This window comes from Amblyomma mixtum, chromosome 7 (assembly GCF_055824585.1).
Source record: "Amblyomma mixtum isolate Tamu chromosome 7, ASM5582458v1, whole genome shotgun sequence".
Classification (NCBI taxonomy): Eukaryota; Metazoa; Arthropoda; class Arachnida; order Ixodida; family Ixodidae; genus Amblyomma; species Amblyomma mixtum.
In genome coordinates, this window is record NC_143018.1 from 136,538,267 (window position 1) to 136,557,353 (window position 19,087).

Consider the following 19,087-nt stretch of genomic DNA (forward strand, 5'->3'; position numbering starts at 1 on the left):
CTTCAGCAAACTGGAGGAGCTTGATCTGTGTCCCCGGGTGAGGGCTGAGCAATAGAGCCTCCCAATGATCAGAGTCGCTAATGAAGTAACTCGCGGGTAGGGACTGCGGGCAGTTCCGGATCATATGATTTAGACCGGCTTTCGCATCACAATTTTTGCATTTGGGAGTATAATGCCATGCATGTTCTTGTCATATAATGTTCTATGTGCTTCATTTTATTAGACTATATGCGCAAATCAAATATACCTGGCAATGTTTTTAGCTCTCTATTTCGCGTTGCAGGGAGCCATGTTTCCATTATTTGATAGTTCCTCTTGAAATGCGACTTTATGTATATGTACCAGGTAAACAAACAAATTCAAAGGCCCTTGAAAATGCAGATGGGCAAGAATGTGGTTAAGCGTCAGCACGGTACTAATTAAATGACTCGAAGCTGCACAGACATTGCACCAGCCCTGTGTTCCTGATCATGTTGCAAACTTTCATTTAAAAAAAAAGGAACACACTCTCACTAAATCGTGAGTGAGGCCCCTCAATCAGAATCTTGCCTTTCCAGTCATCACTTCGCACTCCTATGCCTCTGTCTTGCCAAAATCGATATTCGTAGAAAGGCGCCGTACATTTATTTCGGCATGAATGCTGAATACTAGATGTTTTAAGAATTGTACGAGCCCCCATGGCGCAGTTACTCCAGCTAGAAAATAATAATTCGCTACGATAACCACGATAAGCTGAGTTGAACTCAACATACGTCAAAGATTAGGGTAAATAACTCTCATAAATGAGGCGTAGAAATGGGGACATTAACCTATATGTTCATAAGGCCACAGGAGCAAATGAAACGTACGTGGCAACAGTTCCTTGGGGCTTGAATAAACAACAAATATTTATTTTGCCTTGACTGGTCACTTGCTCGCTCGAACAGACCTCTCATTCGCTGCTGACATCCTTGTTCTGGTAAGTAAAACTTAAAAGAACACTAAATACCTATTATCTCGTCTAAGGGCACTTCATCTTGTTTTGGACTAGATAACTAGGAAAGAAATACGACTATACGTTTTAATTAACTCGTGCACGGGCCGAACTTCCCATATTAACACCCGAAATTTCAAATAAACTTTCGGCTCTTTCATGAGTTTATGCGGTGCCATACTAAACATGACGGATAAGACCACTTTAAGACCACTACCGACTTTTTTTCTACGCAAACTGGTAGCTGCGTTACTGAGAAAATCGCGAGTCGAAGTTTCTAAACCGTTCGAAATTCAAACTACCCTAAAAAGTGAGCGCAGTGAAGCCATTTATATCACAAATTTGCCTTGGAGCTTTCTGACCAATCAAAGGTGCCACATCCAAAGGCCCGAGATTCGACCAGAGCCATTTATATCACAAATTTGCCTTGGAGCTTTCTGCCCAATCAAAGGTGCCTCATCCAAAGGCCCGAGATTCAACCAGAAGCCAAAGTTGGGCCAGTGGGCGAGGCGGCCGTCACGGTGACAGGGTGCAGATAAGACAGATACTCTCAGGTGCATCGCTTGCATCTGCGTGCGTGCATGAGTGTTCGCTAGATACAGGCTTCGTGGGCGCGAAAGCAACAACGTAGCCTTTTAGAGAGCAGCCGCAGACTGCCGAACAAAGTGTTCATCGCGCTCAACATCGGCGACCGCGACGCAAGCGTCTCGCATTCGTTGCGATGGTGCTGTCGTGAAGCCTCCACGTAAGCTTCGAGGAGTCCTTAGAAGAATTCGAGCAGGAGTGGCTCTGTAACCTATTTCATTTAACCCATGTAACGGAAAAACTGCATGTGCATTCCTCATCAAAGGGCACGCTGTGCCGTAAATTATTGCGTGTCCTAACTATCTACACTCTAAGTATGATACCACCTTGAGTTTGGCTGTACTATGATCCTTGTCATTTTTAAGCTTGGGAATATCTACCTGTTCGTTGTAAGCGTATAAAAGGAAAGGGAAATTCTTGCCAACTGTAGCCTCACGTCTGCTGGCGGTTCGTAGAGGAATTCACTTATAACCTTGAGTAGGAATCAGCTGGTTGAACTTTCTTCGTACGTACGCGCGCTTAATATTTACGACAATGTTGATGAAAATCGTATCTGCATGTTACAACTTCGCCCTAGATTACGAACACTCGAATTCGAGGGGTCAGAATTCGACCTTGTGTGCCAGCTCCTCACGCATGAAGTGCTACTGAATGCACCATTTTGCAGCATATCTCAAGCATATCCGCCCTTTCTCTGCGCAGGAAACACAGAAGACCACAACATGCGCTTTCTTGCATGAACACGTACTGAAAGAAAAAATGTAGGGGACACTTAAACTCCACCTTAAGGTTATGATAGCGTTAATAGGTTAATGCTCATATACGCGGAATCTGTCACGTTTTACTCTACATTCAAAGATCCACGTGCATGCTCATCACACTCCTAGCACAGTGGTGCAGCGGTTAAATGATGCGCCACTGCCCTGCGATGGAAGGTTCTGAAAACGATGCGGCATGTGGGACCAAGGTTGCTCTTACGGATCAACCTCTGACGACTAATCATCATTTTAACTGCCACCTGAAACGGCAAGCAGTTTTCTCACAATTCGGTGGGCAGGTTGAGATGACTTCACAAGGTCACCAGACCTAAGTGGCCTACCTTGGTTGCTTCTCCGTGGCTTTCTCGCTCACAATGCCGCCGACAACGACGACGTCACATTTTCTGCAGAACGAGATTCTTTACGCTCTCGCGTCAAAATGGGCAGTAATTTCAGAACGCGGACAACGTACATAAACTAGCCCATCCGACGACAGCAGCCACAACCAAACCACTTCACCGGCAATCTAGTAAGCATCACGTAGCCTGAACGGCATTAAAAGCTTGTGGTTCTAAATTTGCTGCGTACAACGGCCATGCGCAACCAGAGAGCACAGAATACGAGGCAACAAATTCAGCGCTAGTTCTTTAACGCGATAGTTCTTTAGGCCCCCTTCAGCGGCGACCTCGGTGCCGTCAGCGCCGGCGTGTCGAGAAAAGCAGGTGGCCCAGCTGGCACCAAGATCACAACCTGCCCACTGTGGCAGGTGGCCACCGGCCCTGCAGACTGCAAGAAACCTTCTCAACCTGCCAGGTGGCAGTTACATTAAAGATAGATCTCGAGAGGTTGCTGGAAGAGAGGAACGTGGTCCTCAGAAGCCCCACTAGTGGATGGGTTGAAAACATCCACCTGCCAGGGTAGCGTCGCCACACTTGACTGCTGCACCCCTGCACGAACCTGGAGTGGTATGAGAACGGCCTGCGATCTATGAATTAATGTAAAGTAGAGGATGACCAGTCCTGCATATATAAGCATGTAGGCAGAAGAGGGCCCGTGTAAGCGAAGTAACATACTAAGAAGCCACCTGGACATTGAAGGGAGTCATTAATGGTTTACGGGGGTTTAACGTCCCAAAGCGACTCAGGCTACAAAAGACGCCGTAGTGGAGGGCTCCGGAAATTTCTACCACCTGGGGTTCTTCAACATGCACTGACATCGGACAGTACACGGGCCTCTAGAATTTCGCCTCCATCGAAATTCGGCCACCGCGGCCGGGATCGAACCCGCGTCTTTCGGGTCAGCAGCCAGCGCCCTAATAACGGAGACACTGCGGCGGCCTGGGAGCCGTCCATGCTATCGCGTCATACTCTTCGGCGGAACGTAAACATGCACTAAACATTATCCTGAGAACGTCTTTTTACCGCGGGAACTCGATCCGCATGCATCGAGCGTTCTCATCCCCTGCGAATTATTGTCCTGTGCAGCCGATATACATTTTAAGTCCAATTAGACTTCCGGGCTCCCGACCGATTTTTTTTTAACCTACCTTCGATAAGAGGAGAAGCCAGCCAACGAATGGGGTGTCTTTCAGCCAGCCGCGCAACGGGCTGCCGCTCTGCCATCGGTGGAGTGAGGCGTATTGACCGGTGAAAGCAATGAGTCCACGCGTATTTTTATTTCCGCGGGCCTAATTTGGGTCTATGTAATCTGCGACTGAAACTATATACTCAAGTAAACCTAAAAACAAAATAAAAGCGAAAGCGAAACCGCTACGCGACTGGCTGAGGCGTACTGCACGGGTTGGCTGACTGCTCCTCCTTCCGAAGGTGAGTTCAAAAAAAAAAGGAACAGGAAGCGGGACGTTTAATTCGATTTAGTAGACAAATCGGCCGCATAGGAAAGTAATTCAGAGTTTCTAAGAATGCTCGGAGCGTGCAGATTGAGTTCTCGCGCTAAAAAAAAGGCGCTCAGATTCCTGTTTATTGCACCTTTGAATGAAGTTTTGCGCTGTTTTAATTATAAGACCCTGTTCTTAAGGACGCTCACATTGCCGCTTTCTTCGCATTTCGACGGTAATGGCTCATAGCAGGTGAATTAGCACCGCTCGAGGAAGCCATTAATACGTCAACAGCCGTAGCTGTAGTCTTCTGGCTTAAAAATGTTTTTTTTTCAATAAAAATGCCTTCCTTCATGTATGCTTGCTATCACGTGGCACCAACCTATTAGGCTAGCTTGACCTCGTATTCATCTCTGGTCTCTCTTGTAGGTTGCACAGAAATACAATAGAAGCACCTAGTAGCCATGCGCACCTGATGGATGGGTCGTGTTCTACTGCGTAAGCGACTACGTCTTCAGCGCACAAAACTTCTGGCAATTGTGTCCCAGGGGTGAAGCGGCAGAAAAAACAAAGTAGCCAGTATCATCTTGTCAGACATTGCCAGTAGTTATTTATTGAAATGCTTTCTCTTTTCTACATGCTATCCACGGTGTAGCTGGACCGCAGGATGATTTCAAGAAAAACTCTTACAACGAAGCCACCATAGAATATAGGCACACATACGTGACGTCCTATTGGAATAATTGTTCTGACTGTTAAATGCACTAAGGATGCCCTTTCCAAGCTCTTTTGTTTTTTAAACGATTACGATTTTGAAAGAGGTTTTTGCAAGCACAAATACAAAAATATAATGCGAAAATGCCGCGCATTACACATACGGTTCTGGTTCGACAGCCTCGCTATCTTTGTCGCCAGAAGTAATCTCGCATGTGTCTTGCACGCATGCGCAGCTAGCACCCACACGAATTTTAATGCAGTGGCGATGTGCGACAGCAGCATGAGAAGTTATTTTCGCTGTGGCATTGGATGAGGACACATGTGATGACGTTCGCACCGTCGTCACGTGAGAACTTCTGTGGTCACAGGGTAAATGGCGGCCCAGCGTTGCCGTCCAATACGGGTTGCACCACGTGATTGCTGGCTTTATCGCCGGCGCTTCTGCTATGCTCATGATGAGACACACACAGCGCCTCTGGTCCTCATACTAGGGAGAAAAGAGTGAAAAGAGAGTAATGTGTCTTCTAGCGCACTCAGTGCGCTAGAAGACAGGTTACTTCCTTTTTACTCTCATGTAGGCGTGTTCGGGTTTACAGTGTACACCTCAAGATCCCCACCACCCGCTTCGGCAGTTTCCTACCATGGCAGCCTGGAACGTTTGTCCACAGCGGCCTGAGTTCTTCGCGGTCGACACTTCACTTTGTAGACCTAAGCAGAAATGGTGGAATGCGCCGTTGCTACACAGCGCTATAATGCGGTGGTAATGGCCTGCTCCCTGTGTTAGTATAACACAGCTTCCTTTGTAATGAATGTCAGGCGACCGCAATGAAGGTTTGTAGTTTATTCACTTTTGTGAAACCGCATTTAAGTGTGGTCGAACAAGCGCAAAACGTCTTGAACGTACGGTTCCATGCGCTGAGTCTTGATTTGACCGCCAAATGGCTGCAAAGATCATTCTCTACAGCTCTACAGACAGGTTTCCTTTATAACGACATCGTCCTCGTCAATTGAGCAGCGCAGAAGCCACGCTTTTTTGATGAAAGACGGCCATTTGACGCAGACAAAAAATATCCGGGAACGCTGCATATCGACCTTGTACCCGTGTCTAAGCACTCGGTGGCGGGACGTCGCACTGATGTTGGCAAAAAATATGTTAACAAAATATTTTGACACATTGGCATCAGTTGTCCATGTAGCACTCATGCGGAGAAGTTTGAATTCACGGTACGACCGTTATTTAACTCATGTTGACAATATCCGTAATATGAAGCTGCTGTTGAGATGGACGGCGCTCAATTCCTTCGGCATCCTCTCGATCTTTGTAGGCGCGCTATAAGTCACTGTAAAAAGGAGTTTACTCTGCTTGCGCGTTGAGATGTCTCAGCCGTTCTTGGGTCGAAGAGACGAACATGCTTATCCAGAATGTAGCGTGTGCTGCATGGAAAAAATTTCAGATCATAAACAATGTTTACGGTGGTAATAGTCAAAGAAACGTTTAAAGTAAAACGGACAGTGAGGCGATTTTCAGGAAAATGCTTTGGGAAAAGCGTGGTAGCTTTTCAGTGCTTGATCGCGGATGCGCTATTGGTTGAGTAAAAGAAAAAATGTGCAGTATCTGTCTCACTTCCTGAAGGTCTCGTCAAACGCACCGTGAGGAAAGGCAGAAAGGATGGAGTGAGGGAAGGGAGAAAGAGACACCTCATTGGAGGGCTCCAGAATATTTTCTGTGGCTTGGGAATCTCTAACATGCACTGACTTTGAACAGGGCAAGATATTTTGTCTTGGGTAGAGGATGTTCTCGGTTTAAGGGGTCATATGGGTTTTGACGTTCAACTACGACTCAGGCTATGAGAGATCCCGTAGTGAAGGCCTCCGGAAATTTCGACCACCTAGGGTTCTTTAACGGGAACTGAGACCGCACAGTGCACGGGCCTTCAGAATTTCGCCTCCATCAAAATCCGACTGCTCCGGCCGGGATCGAACCCGCGTCTTTCTGGTCAGCTGCCAAGCACCATAACCACTGAGCCACCACTGCAGCAGGGCTTTCTCGGGCTAATTGGTGTAGTCCTTCAGACATGCAAAATTTGCGCACAGAGCGCACAAATGAAGATACGGCTTATCCTGTGTCCTGTAAAGAAATGTGCTCTTCCTGCGCCCTCGCTTGCTTATGTGCACTTTTCGAGCAATTTTTCCATGTCTGAAGAATTTCGGCACCGTCGAAGCACCGACGCCACGCCATGAGTAGGCTATGAAAACTCACATTTCGTTTTGCTGAAAGCAATTGCGCAATAACTGCCTCACTTCTCGATGTGTACCTGAACCGCGCCTTGCAGGAAAGGATGATGGAGGGAGTGAAATAAGGAGAAGAAAGAAAGAGGTACAAGAATAAGTCCGACTGGTTTAGATTTTTAAAGTGAATTGAAATGGCGCAGCACAAGAGTGCCATTTTGTGTTGCAACTCCACCGAAAAGCTGGCGCCGCTATTGGGTTCAAACTCGGGTACTGCAGCTCAGTAGCCGAGCCCCGTAACCACTGAGCCACCCTGGCGGGTAAGGTTAATTGAGGAAATGGAAGGCTCGGGAGCTATGAGGAGGTTATGACGACAGGAAGCGCGCATTAGCAGTCACAGAATTGAGGCACGTGATTGTGATTCGTTGTCAGGAAAAGAAAGGTGAGGTAACTAGATCTCGATGGACGGTTGTGTGCAATATGTCGAGTGTCTTCCAGGCAGTGACGATAAAGTGGAGGGGTCTGAGAATCGTTGAAAGCTTGGTTCCGAGCGAAGACTGTGGAGACGTGAGCAACGGAGCGATTCCTGGCCAGAGAAGTGAGGTACCGACGCTGAATATTCTGGTACATGATGTTGACCCTGAATTATTTAGTACCTTTACCAGTCCTCTGCCTAATGATCGTTAATTTACAGCAGCTGTTCGGTGTGGCATACATTTTGTTTTGTTTGAGCAGCTCTGTACATTTTACCTCCGACTACCTGACATCGCGATTTGGCTTCTACATGGCTGCAGGCTGCCAGTAAGATCGCGTATCCAATTTTTTGCCTATGTGCCCTGGCCACGCAGGAACGCGGCTCCCAAATCATTTCTGGTGTGAAGCTGCGTACAAGCTGGCAACCCGAGTACGTAGCAGCTGCATCTTAACGGCACTCACCAATTTGGCAGGACAACGCAACGAGCTTTGCAAAAAAGAAAGGATAGATGTAACATTAGGAGAGAGGAGCAGTTAGCAAGAGAACAAGTTCGAGTTAACGACATCATAGTAGAAATCAAGAGGAAGACACGGGCATGGGTAGTGCAGGTAATACGGCGGCACCATGATTGGTGCTAATTAACAGTAACCGAGTGGATTCCAAAAAAAACGCAAACGTAGCAGGAAGTCAAGTGGGCGGATAAAGTTATTAAGTTTGGAGGGATAAGGTCCCAACAGGCAGAGGACAGGGCAAATGAAAGGTATATGGGAAATGTATTTGCCCTACAGTCAACGTAGGAGTGATGATGGTTATGATGGCAAAGAGCATATCAGCGTCCTTCACGTGAGGTGCATGCTGCACAAAAGAAACAGGTCTCTGGCTACCACATTTCCTTCGCCGACTTTCGCGGTAGAACACGACTGTATATGATCTGTTAGGTGGATTAAGATTGCATCCTGCTTTCACTTCTCTGTCGGACACAAAACTCACACTGCCTACAACTAGCACATGTTTCTGTAAAAGAAATGAATACTAAAGTAACGCCTTTGGTTGTCGGTGCTGTATCTTAACTGGTCGCCCAATTAGGCAGCTAAGTTTCAGGTTATTATGGTGGTGGCCTTATCATTGTCGAATCCAACTCTGGATCCTCGGGAAAGAAAACATTTAACGCTGAGTGCATGATCACAGCTTGCTCAGCGTCGGTGTCCTACCAGGCTACACACAGCTGCGCCTTCTGTACACTAGGCCGCAAAGTTTGCGATCTTTGCAAAGCCCGATAAGTGGTTCCTCACTATTCCCTGCTTTTTGCTTTTGTTGTCAGTAGTAATTTTCGCGGAGTAGAAGCTTCCAGGCGCGTTCCTTGTGCGGCTGCCGCCTGTGAGCTTGGCTGCCTTGCGTAAAATACTCGGTCGACATACTCTTCAAGCATGTAATGGATGGCGGAAGAACAAAGGCCACAAACACTGTCATGCCTGGGCACCAATTCATACTTCGTGCTGACGGTTCCGGCAGTTCTTCTGACTGTAGCGTCATGGGGAACATCCGCCGAGTTTTTGTCCAAAAGAAAAGTTTTTATAAGCGTTCCCTACGTTTCGACACTTCTATTCGCCTCAAAGTGTTGCTGTGCGAAAGTTTTTCAAACAGAACAAAGAGAAACAAAACGTGAGCTAGGAAATGAGAAAATACACAGGGTCTTACACAGCTGCGCCGTCCTTCTCGAAGAGCTCGCCATCTCGGCCGAAGACAAAGTAGCGTGAGCCTTCACTCAAGTCAGCAGTGTTGCACTGTTTGCGAGCCACGAACAGCTTAGTGCCCTTCAAGGCGGACTCCCTCTGTTCAGCGCCTGCAAGGGATCAAGGTTGTACACCTTTTCACTTTAATGGCGGTGATTTGAAAAGGTAACAATCACTGCACATTCAGTGCGCCTATGAATGTACGAACTGTGCACATTAAGGTTATTTTTCTCCATATTCTCTATTCTACATATCAGTGTGACTACGGAGGAAATCTAACAAGGCAGGTCAGACTAGTGAAGTAGACAGTTGCTTATGTTCTCCTCATGCCCCGTTAACTTTATTGCGATAAACAATGATTGTGATTAGAATGAGAATAAAAAGAAAGAGGATGTGATTTATAATTCGTTTGCTTTCACAGCATGCCTGAATGTCAGAAGGTGCAGAGAGGAGCCATGAAAAATTATAAGGATGTTTCATTCAGCAGATATGATGCATACATACATCCATGTACAACAAGATCATATGCATACATATAATGTGCGGCAAAGATGCTCTCACAACTTCATTATTTTTTTTTATATATTTGTAAATACTGTTGGTCCTACTTGGGACTGTTATATGGATCATGGTAAAAACGTTACCAAGTAAAATTTTAGCACCCACGAATAAGTGATACAAAAGCCAAGAACACTCTTTCAGGCCATGGAAGGAGAAAATTACTTTTACTTCATGCATTTGCAACGACTTGATATTGCGGGACAAATTGTCGCCTGGAAAAATAACACCGCGATTAAATTCCTCGCATCAAGACTACTTAAAAAACTAGCGTTCCCACGTGCAAGCTGTAGCCTCGTACCATCCCGTCATTTCGTCAGTGCTCGTATATAGCGCTCCTGTGCCTTTCCTGGATATGAGCCTACAAGCCCAGCTGTAACTACACCTCAAAGACTGTTGGCTTCTTTCTATGTGCGGATCGGCTTAAGTTTTGTACTCACAAGATGTCTCAAGTATTGCGCTGCCGATTCCTCAGCAATATCTACCCTTCAGGTACAGTCTTTGTCAGAAGTTTAGGGCCCAGGGGCTTTGTTTCTAAACCTCGCAGTGGGACTCCTGTATCATTCGTGGTTGTCCTACCCATTGGAGGAGGCAGGACCAGAAATCTTCTTACCTTCAGAAAATTTGGAGCGCTGGAGATGCATTACGAACCAGACAGAGTGCTTCAGAAGCAAACCCCCTGGGCTCCAAACTTTTGAGAACGGCTGTATATTCTGGATAAAAATAAGTGGAATATATTACCTTGTTTGACCACAGTGTCAACACGAAGTTCGATTTGACGATAACCGTTAGTGACATGGTTCCGAGACACGTTGCCAACCCACACTGCGGCAGAAACACAGAATGAGAAATCCGCCATCCTGCATCTCAGAGTTACGTTTTAAAGTGACGAGCAGTCAGTTTTAATGATGCAGCGTGGTGTTCATAAACAGCCAGTCAAGCCAACAGCAATTACATACATACATACATACAGGAATTTTATTGCAAGATATATATACACAGTACATAGCGTGTGCCCGCAGAAGCGCAAGCGCTTGTGGGCGGGCCACGGCAGTCACAACAGCATGCGGTGAATACAAATTTAGCGCTGAAAGTGCACACTTTACAATCCATAAAGAAAAAGAAGAAGAAGAAAGAAGAAAAAAAAAGCAATAACACAAAGTCGAAATATTACATATAGTTTAGTCAACAAATTTAGCGATTGAGAATTATGTAAAGCAAAGAAAAATCTTTGTTTATCTTTGTTTACTAGCCCCTAAAGATTTCCAGACAATGACCCGCTACAGGGAGCCCGCCAATGCATTGCGTGAGGTAGCTAATACATTCGCAGGAAACTTACATTGCACCGCAATAAATTTCAGAGAGGCGGATATTTATAGTGACAAGAATGCTGAGTTTTCATGAAACATGCGACGTAGCACAAACCGTAGAACCGTTGTTACATAGAGACAACATTCAGCCCAAAAGCGTGAGACCCTGGCCTGAATTGTTCTCTACCACGTTTGGATTATTAAATGTTCAAAGCGGCAATGTTTAGCGTTTCAGGTCTAGTCCTTGAATAGATTACGAAACCCCTTGTTCTCCATCTCAGGACATACCTTGGAAATTGTTGGGCAATTTACAAGGTTTTTCACTCGGAATGTTTTTCTGAACATGCAACACAAACAATCATAACAAAGATACAATTATTAACAATTATCTCATTTATTTTTAATTGGCGCTAGAGGAGCAGGGACCACGTTGTCAGAGGCGAATTCAGTCGCATTTCACCATTCTCTCTTCAGTATGGTTACTAGTGGCATCGAGTAGCGAGGGCGTCCACGTGTCACAGGCGCTGCCCCGCAAGAAAAAAAAACGCTCTGAGGAGCGAAGGATCGTGTGTTGGCAGTTCCTGCTGCTTAGGATCAAGTCACGTACATGGACGAGAACTTTCAGACTGCTTTTAATCTACTGGCTGTATGTGCTAACCACAGCACACTGAATAAATGGTTCATACAACAAAAGTAAGGCTTCTTAGCAGCACTTGTTGGTGTTCCAGTTGCTTGATAATCTTTCATTAAGAACAAGTAAGTTTCTCAAACACCAGGAAAACACCAAAACATCCTGAGGACGTCTTCAAATGGTCACAAAGTTTTCAACCCCAACAGGACATTTTTGAGTATTGCTTGAGTACATCATGGCTAAATGTCCTATCCTCAAGAGGATCTGTTCTTAGTTTGTAGTTTTCTGGACTACTCCAGGATGAAAGTTCCTCAAATGTCCTACAGCTGTCCTCTCGCAAAACGATATTGTGGGATTGAACTCAGATCATGCCACGTTTATCTGTGTAAACAATACTGATGTAATGAAGGAAACTACAGTGAGCGAAAAATAATTAGCCTCGAGGAGATATAAGATATTTCTTATTTTAAACCAGGTTTTAGGCATCACATGCTTCTGGTGTGGTAAAATAAACGGTAAATTGTAAATTGGTTTTTGAGGAAAGGAAATGGCGCAGTATCTGTCTCACATATATCGGTAGACGCCTGAACCGCGCCGTAAGGTAAGGAAGGAAGGTAGGAGTGAAAGAAGTATCAGAGAAAGAGGTGCCGTAGTAGAGGTCTCCGGAATAATTTCGACCACCTGGGGATCTTCAACGTGCGCTGACATCGCATAGCACACGGGCGCCTCTTGCGTTTCGCCTCCATCGAACCGCGGCCGCCGTAAATTTGTTTTTGAGGAAAGGAAATGGCCCAGTATCTGTCTCACATATCTCGGTGGACACCTGAACGGCGCTGTAAGGGGGCAAGGGGAGAGTGGAAAGTAAGAGTGAAAGAAGAAAGAGAGAAAGGGGTATTGGTCGTCTTCATAATACTTTCGTCCACCTGGGGATCTTTAACGTGCACTGACATCGCACAGCACACAGGCGCCTTTTGCATTCCACCTCCATCGAAACGCGGCCGCCGCGGTCGGGTTCGAACCCGGGTACTCCGGCTTGGTAGACGAGCGCCCTAACCACTGAGCCACAGCGGCGGGTAGATGTGGTCGGTCTGTTTACATTTTCGGGACACTCGACTTTCCCATTAAGGCAGCAGAATTCCACTCCAGAGAGCTGTAGCTCACTGCGGCCCTGGGCATTGTAAACTCGGGCTGTGGCTCTTTTTGCTTATTCTGGTTACCTTCTTTATATTAGCTATAATTATGGCACTCTTACGAAAAAAAAAAACTCTTGGTACTAATCTTGAAGTAGTACTAAAAACGTCCCTGGACATGATCCTCGAGACATAATGGGTATGAGCAATGGATGGACAATCGGATTCCCGGAGGGACCACTGAGGACCTAGTTAGGGACAACCTGAGGACATGTGAGTGTCCTGACCTGGGCATCCTGAGGTCATAATCAGGACGTCTTTGCGCGGTCTAGGCATAATCAATACACGGGTTCTGTATACTGCGTAAGTAACGCTGCACAGCACGTCTCTGCTGCAGAAGCAGCAGCCTTTTCCTCATCCTTTCATTTGCGATGTGCGCCCTGCTGCGTCACCCGCCACACACGTGCATCTGTTACTGTCAAGTAGGACATGGACCAGAGCGAGCTCTTTGCACGGCCACCGGGTCCGAGCAAACTGGGAAGCAGCGCCCGGAGACACACCTTAGGCAATAAAGCCAGGTGAAGAACGGATGCTGCAAACTACCATCCTCCCTAAGCTTCAGCAACGCTTTGCCGACAGTAGCGTTCATGCTGTAAATGGCACTTTCTAGCTTGCCTGAGGTTGTACGTAGAATAACTCGTTACGTAACCCGTGTACCGACTCCACCGCGAGCGCCACAAGCACCATCCTTCGGTCGCGCATTGAACCCGTACCGTACACGCAGCACAGCACGAATGAGAGGGGCATCGCAAATTTTTTATTGCGAAAGCAATACTGCTTGCACTTTTCTGCCATCGATGGAGGTTCATCCTTCGCTCCGGCGCAGCTGCGGTGCGCTACCACGTGTCCGCGTGACGTCACAACAAGAGGAGAGCTAGGGGCCCAACTCGTCTCATCGATGGAGGCTCATTAATTCAATTACTTGTTTAAATTAATTAAACTAATTAAATTAGAATAATTAAATTAATTCATTATTAATTTCACTTAATGCCGAAGAAGAATCTATGAGTAGTGCGGAGCGATATAATCACAAGAGAAGAAAACGCCGTGCGGAAGAAACGCCGGAACAGAAAGAAGAGCGGCTTTCTAAAAGAAGAGTGCAGTGCACTCTTCTAAAAGAAGAGTGCAGTAAAAGAAGAGAGCAGTGTGGTGATTCGATACGGTGACGTCGTGCCTTAGCGACGTGAAGAACAAGAGATAGAAGTTGGCGAGTTCGAGTCGGCTACGCGTGAATTCGTGAAACGAAACTACCAGCAGAACCAAGTGCAGCCAGGTGTTATTGCTTTCGCAATCAGCCAGGCTTAACCAAGCTAAGCCTTCAGCCAATGTTTTACTATCTTTGTGTTTATCTTCGGCAGATGCAGTTCAAGTAACAGCTTTGCTGTGCAAGACCAATACAGGAAACGCAGTCAGAGAAGTCGTGCAGATTTCTGACCTACTTTGTCTGTCATGTTCATCTTTTAGGTTTCAGCATTTTGTTCTTAATGCAAATAAAAATAAGACCTGTCTGGCAGCGTACCAAAACACGCCATTCACTGAAAAAGTTGTTGGCATTTGTGCAATGATGAAAGTGGCCAATGTATATTAATCGAACCCCGAGCGCAGGAGATAATTTATTGCTCCCAAATAGGTTTTATCAGTGGAACAATGATTCGACCCAGCTTGTTGCTCATGTTTACCGGTTATAAGGGTGCCGTTGGACCGGTATCGCTCAACACCTCATCGCTTTCTACATGTCTTGAGCACGCTTTAGACAAATGAGAAGGGCCCTGCGGCGGTGGCTCAGTGGTTACGGCGCTCGGCTGCTGACCCGAAAGACGCGGGTTCTATCCCGGCCGTGGCGGCTGAATTTCGATGAAGGCGAAATTCTAGAGGCCCGTGTACTGTGCGATGTCAGTGCACGTTAAAAACCCCAGGTGGTCGAAATTTCCGGAGCCCTTCACTACGGCGTCTCTCATAGCCTTAGTTACTTTGGGACGTTAAACCCCAATAAACCAACAAACCAAACCAAACAAATGAGAAGGCTGTGCGTTCAGACTATGCCTGCAAGTACAAAGTTTGTGTTTCTTGTCCGGATGATGCTTCTGCAAGCTGCAGAGCACCACAAGCCACAAAATGCCGTCCGTACTTGGCAAACTATGTGCGTAGGTGTAGTACATGTCAAATATACAGAGAAACAGTGTTTTATTTTTGCTTTGAGCTCTGCACTGGGAACACATGTTGTATGATGTGAGAACATCTAACAAGTTGTTGTTTTGGGGTAACATGGAAGAAAACAAGTACAGTAAACAAGATTACTTACCGAAGTCGTGTTCTTTGCAGGCTAGGTCGAGTAGCTTACGCCTTCGTTGAGAAGTCGGTCTGGCGGTGTAAATTGTTCTGAAGGGTTCTCTGGGTGGGCATTCATCTGGAAACACACCGCTCACGTGAATACGATTTATGTTGAGGCGCTTTGCTTGAGCTTTTATCCCTGCTCCAATATTTTATATCTCGGCAAATGTTCTGTCTGACTGCAATATGTTCAGAACAAAAAGCTCTGTGTTAGAGACAGCGATTTCTGTAGCGAGAGATACACTACGCCAGCCGCTTCGCGAGGTCAGTGTGGCTGCGCGCTGAGCCGTGGCACCACCGCTCAGCCAGCTGTGCGCATAAGCGGATGGACGTCATAGCCCGAAGCTGGTGTGCGCGCCGCGCGACTACATTACGCTAGCCTTTCGAGCCTTCAGCGTGGCGGCGCAGCACGCGGGCGAAACCAAGTGGGAGAGGAGTGAAGAGGGCGGAGAGAGTGAATCCACGTCCAGGGAAGATGATGAAGAAGGAACGCCCAGCGAAACGCAGCGGCGTGACTTTGTGAGCGAGTTCCACACGGCCAGCTGTAGCTATAGCGTCAATCCATGTTTCATCAGAGCTAAACGAGAGCCGTTTTGAAGCGAAAAGCTTCACTAGGCTAGTCAACACCGCGCTTCGCGTGAGCCGGAGGCCATATTTGCTACTTCTGCGCATGCGCGAAACCGAGCAAAGTCACGCGCAGCGCAGGTGGCCGCCGACCCCGTAATAAATAAAAGAATAAAAATAAGCAGAGAAACGAAAATAAAAAAATAAAAATAAAATAGAACATCAGAAATCAAAAATAAATAAAAGACAAACATTGCGCCAGGAAACACTCATACGTCGGTGGACACCCGAACCGCGCCGTAAGGGAAGAAAAATGAAGAGAAAATTGGTTTTAAGGAAAGGAAACGAAGCCTGTGTCTCTTATATCTCGGTGGATACACGAACCGCGCCGTAAGGGCATTCAGGAAAATGAAACGAAATGAAAATTTGTATTAAGGAAAAGAAATGCCTGTCTCTCATATCTTGGCGTACACCCCAAAAAAAATTACACCACAGTGCATGTCTCTAAAGCAACCTTCTAAGAGAGCACCGTATTCACTACACACGCGTCTCCTCCTCGCCTCCGTACAGGCAGTGTGTGGACGGCCAAACGCCTCCACCGTTATCGAGGTGCTCCCAGTGCATTGTGCGCGAACTGCGACAGCCATGACGTGAAACCACTTGTATATTCAGGCTTAACCACAGCTAAGCCACTGCCAATTATTTTTAAACCAAACTGCAGCTGTTACACCCTTCTACCACGGACTCCCACGGTTTTACTGTCTCCGCGAAACTTCGCCCCAAAGGAATCCGTCGTCATTTCTTGGCAGCTAACAAGACACAAAAAACAGCTGCACCATTGGACGAGCTGGAGCCGAACCTTGGGCTTTGTTTTGAAGCGATACTTCTATGAGAAACTTCTTCCCAGACAAAAGGCGTCGCCATCGCCATTCTGTGCTGCAACCAAAAACAGGCGCGTTCACTTCCGGGTGTGTGAATGTGTCTGCCAAATGGTCAAAACCTGTGTAGTCATGTGCTCTAGATGCCACACTTTCAGTGAGCCTCCTCATAGATTGGTTTAAGAGGAAGATGGGGCGCACTTAACTGTGCAATTTATTGTCCTGAAGGAAGGCGAAAAGGATGAAATTTTTTATGCGTGTAACTAAATCCCATTTCAGCAGTTAAAGTTTCCGCACATATCCGCAAGCTAAGGCCAGCCAAGTAAAGCGCCAACCAACACGAATTGGAGGAAACAATACAAAGAGAAAGAAGCTCAGATTACATAAGCCAAGCCAAGAGAACGAAGAGGAAGAAGAAAGAAGAGGCGTAGATTATAGTGCCTAGAATACTGGCCAGTATATTCTAGGCACTATATACGTAGATGAAGCAAACAGAAGCGAAGCATAGAGGCAGAATAGGAAGGAGAAAATAAGGAGAAGGGTGAAGAAGAAAAAATAGAACGAAATGAATAGAAAAAGGAGAGAAAGAAAATAAGGGGAGCCGCAAAAGATTGAAAGCGGATAAAAAGGCATGAAGAAACGGACGGACATCTGGTCTCGCGTCAAATGGTTTACGGGAGCCGTAACCTAGTTTAGGCAGTCATATTCCTTCATCTTTCTTTTGTCTGTCCGGAGGGTACCATTGGTGGCGCAGTTCAAAGCGGCAGAAATGCACTGACATTGGTGTCGCATCAACCAGCAGTCAGTTTGCAAAGCATAAAGCGTTTATTTAGGCTAGCTGATAAGTCACTTTCAGTCACTTTGTCAGGCTCTTAGTGCAAAATGAATGGGATGAAAAAGGAACGCAAGTTAGGACACTGGCAGACTGTCTGTCCTCCCCAGTTATGTACCAATTTGTGCCGGTTAATATGCCTTAGACGTGATTACGAATAAACTTTTTACGAGCCACACTGTCGAGCTCTTTTCAGGGTTCGAGCCTCCTTGTCCCCGCTCCAAATGTACCACAGCAGTGAAGGAGTTAATCCGCACGGCTAGAGGTAGAAAAAGACGAGAAGTGCGGCTGTCCGGTATGCTACGAGCTGCCAAACAGATAAAAAACTGCTCCGTTTCTGACGGCAACCAGTGTGTTAAATGCCGCCGTACAGTACAAACAACTAAGACAGTTCATTTCCTGGTCAGGTGCAACCACTTCCATTCCTTGTTCATAGACCGCCAAGTAGGGTCAAAAGAACGCATCATGAGGCACACAAGATTCAGATCAGAGTGAGAACCGAGGTCACCAAAAAATTCTTGCAGTTCATGCCTTCCACCTTCTGACCTGGAGCAACGAAGGAATAGTGGTAGTTGTACTTATTCGCACACCTCCACCGTCGTAACCGCACCCGCTCCAAATCCATGATGAATTTATAACAGATGAAAGATTATTGCGAGCTCTCGATCACTCCGATGCTTTACGAGTCCTAATGGCTTAACCCCTGCAGACATGCCTTCGCCACCCGGTGAGCGGGCTAGTTTTCGGTCTGAGCATACAACGATGGCGACACCATTTATCCAGCACAACGGTAGTCATGACGATTTTGACAAAAAAAAATTACCGACGATTACGTTACTTCCTAATGCGAAATTTGAGCGCAGCAAATAAGCTGTTTCACCTTTTCGATAGATTGAGGCAAAGAAATCGAGCAACACATGTATGCGCTATCACAGAATTTTTTTTTTAGCAGACGGAGGACTTCCATCGGTCGTCTCGCTCATGGCTCAGAAAGAACTGGCAGATAATTTCGCAGTGGCGAACGGCAGCGGCAATTTCGGCTCGGGCGGTGCACATATACAGATCCGCCGCCACCGATCTGGCTCTCTGATTGCCACCGCACAGGGGTTGCATTGGAGGAGGAGCGAAGAAAGGAATTAAGTTCGAGCCGGCGCTTTGACAACCGGAGACTCGCAGGAAGAGGGGGGAGGGGGGCGGCGTGTACACCCAGCGGCAAACGATGGGGGCAGAAGCGCGCGCAGCAAGCGGACAACACGATAAAGGGAGGAGGGAAGAGATAGCAGCGACTGACTGATGCCGCTGACGCCGATAGTGAGTCAACCCCAGCTGCGGATGAAAGGGGGGCGGAGCTGGTTACGAGGCCGACGCCGACGACAACGCCGACGCCGACGACGACGCGAAACCCAGGAACGGACGCCAAAGAGCTGCGCTCTAAAAAAATTGCTGTGGTTTGACCAATGGCCATCCCGAGTAGAATTGTGGAAAC

General features: G+C 46.8%; 1 pseudogene across 1 annotated transcript in view; it reads right to left on the bottom strand.

Annotated features, from left to right (window-relative positions):
* Positions 1–4,735: 4,735 nt before the first annotated feature.
* Positions 4,736–19,087, bottom strand: part of LOC149337667 (complement C3-like) — a 166,087-nt pseudogene continuing 151,735 nt past the window's right edge. Inside the window, exons 38-41 of the transcript XR_016284417.1 lie at positions 15,299–15,403; positions 10,607–10,690; positions 9,273–9,417; positions 4,736–6,304 (exon numbers count right to left, since the gene is read on the bottom strand). The product of XR_016284417.1 is annotated as a complement C3-like (transcript). The remainder of the gene's footprint in view (positions 6,305–9,272; positions 9,418–10,606; positions 10,691–15,298; positions 15,404–19,087) is intronic.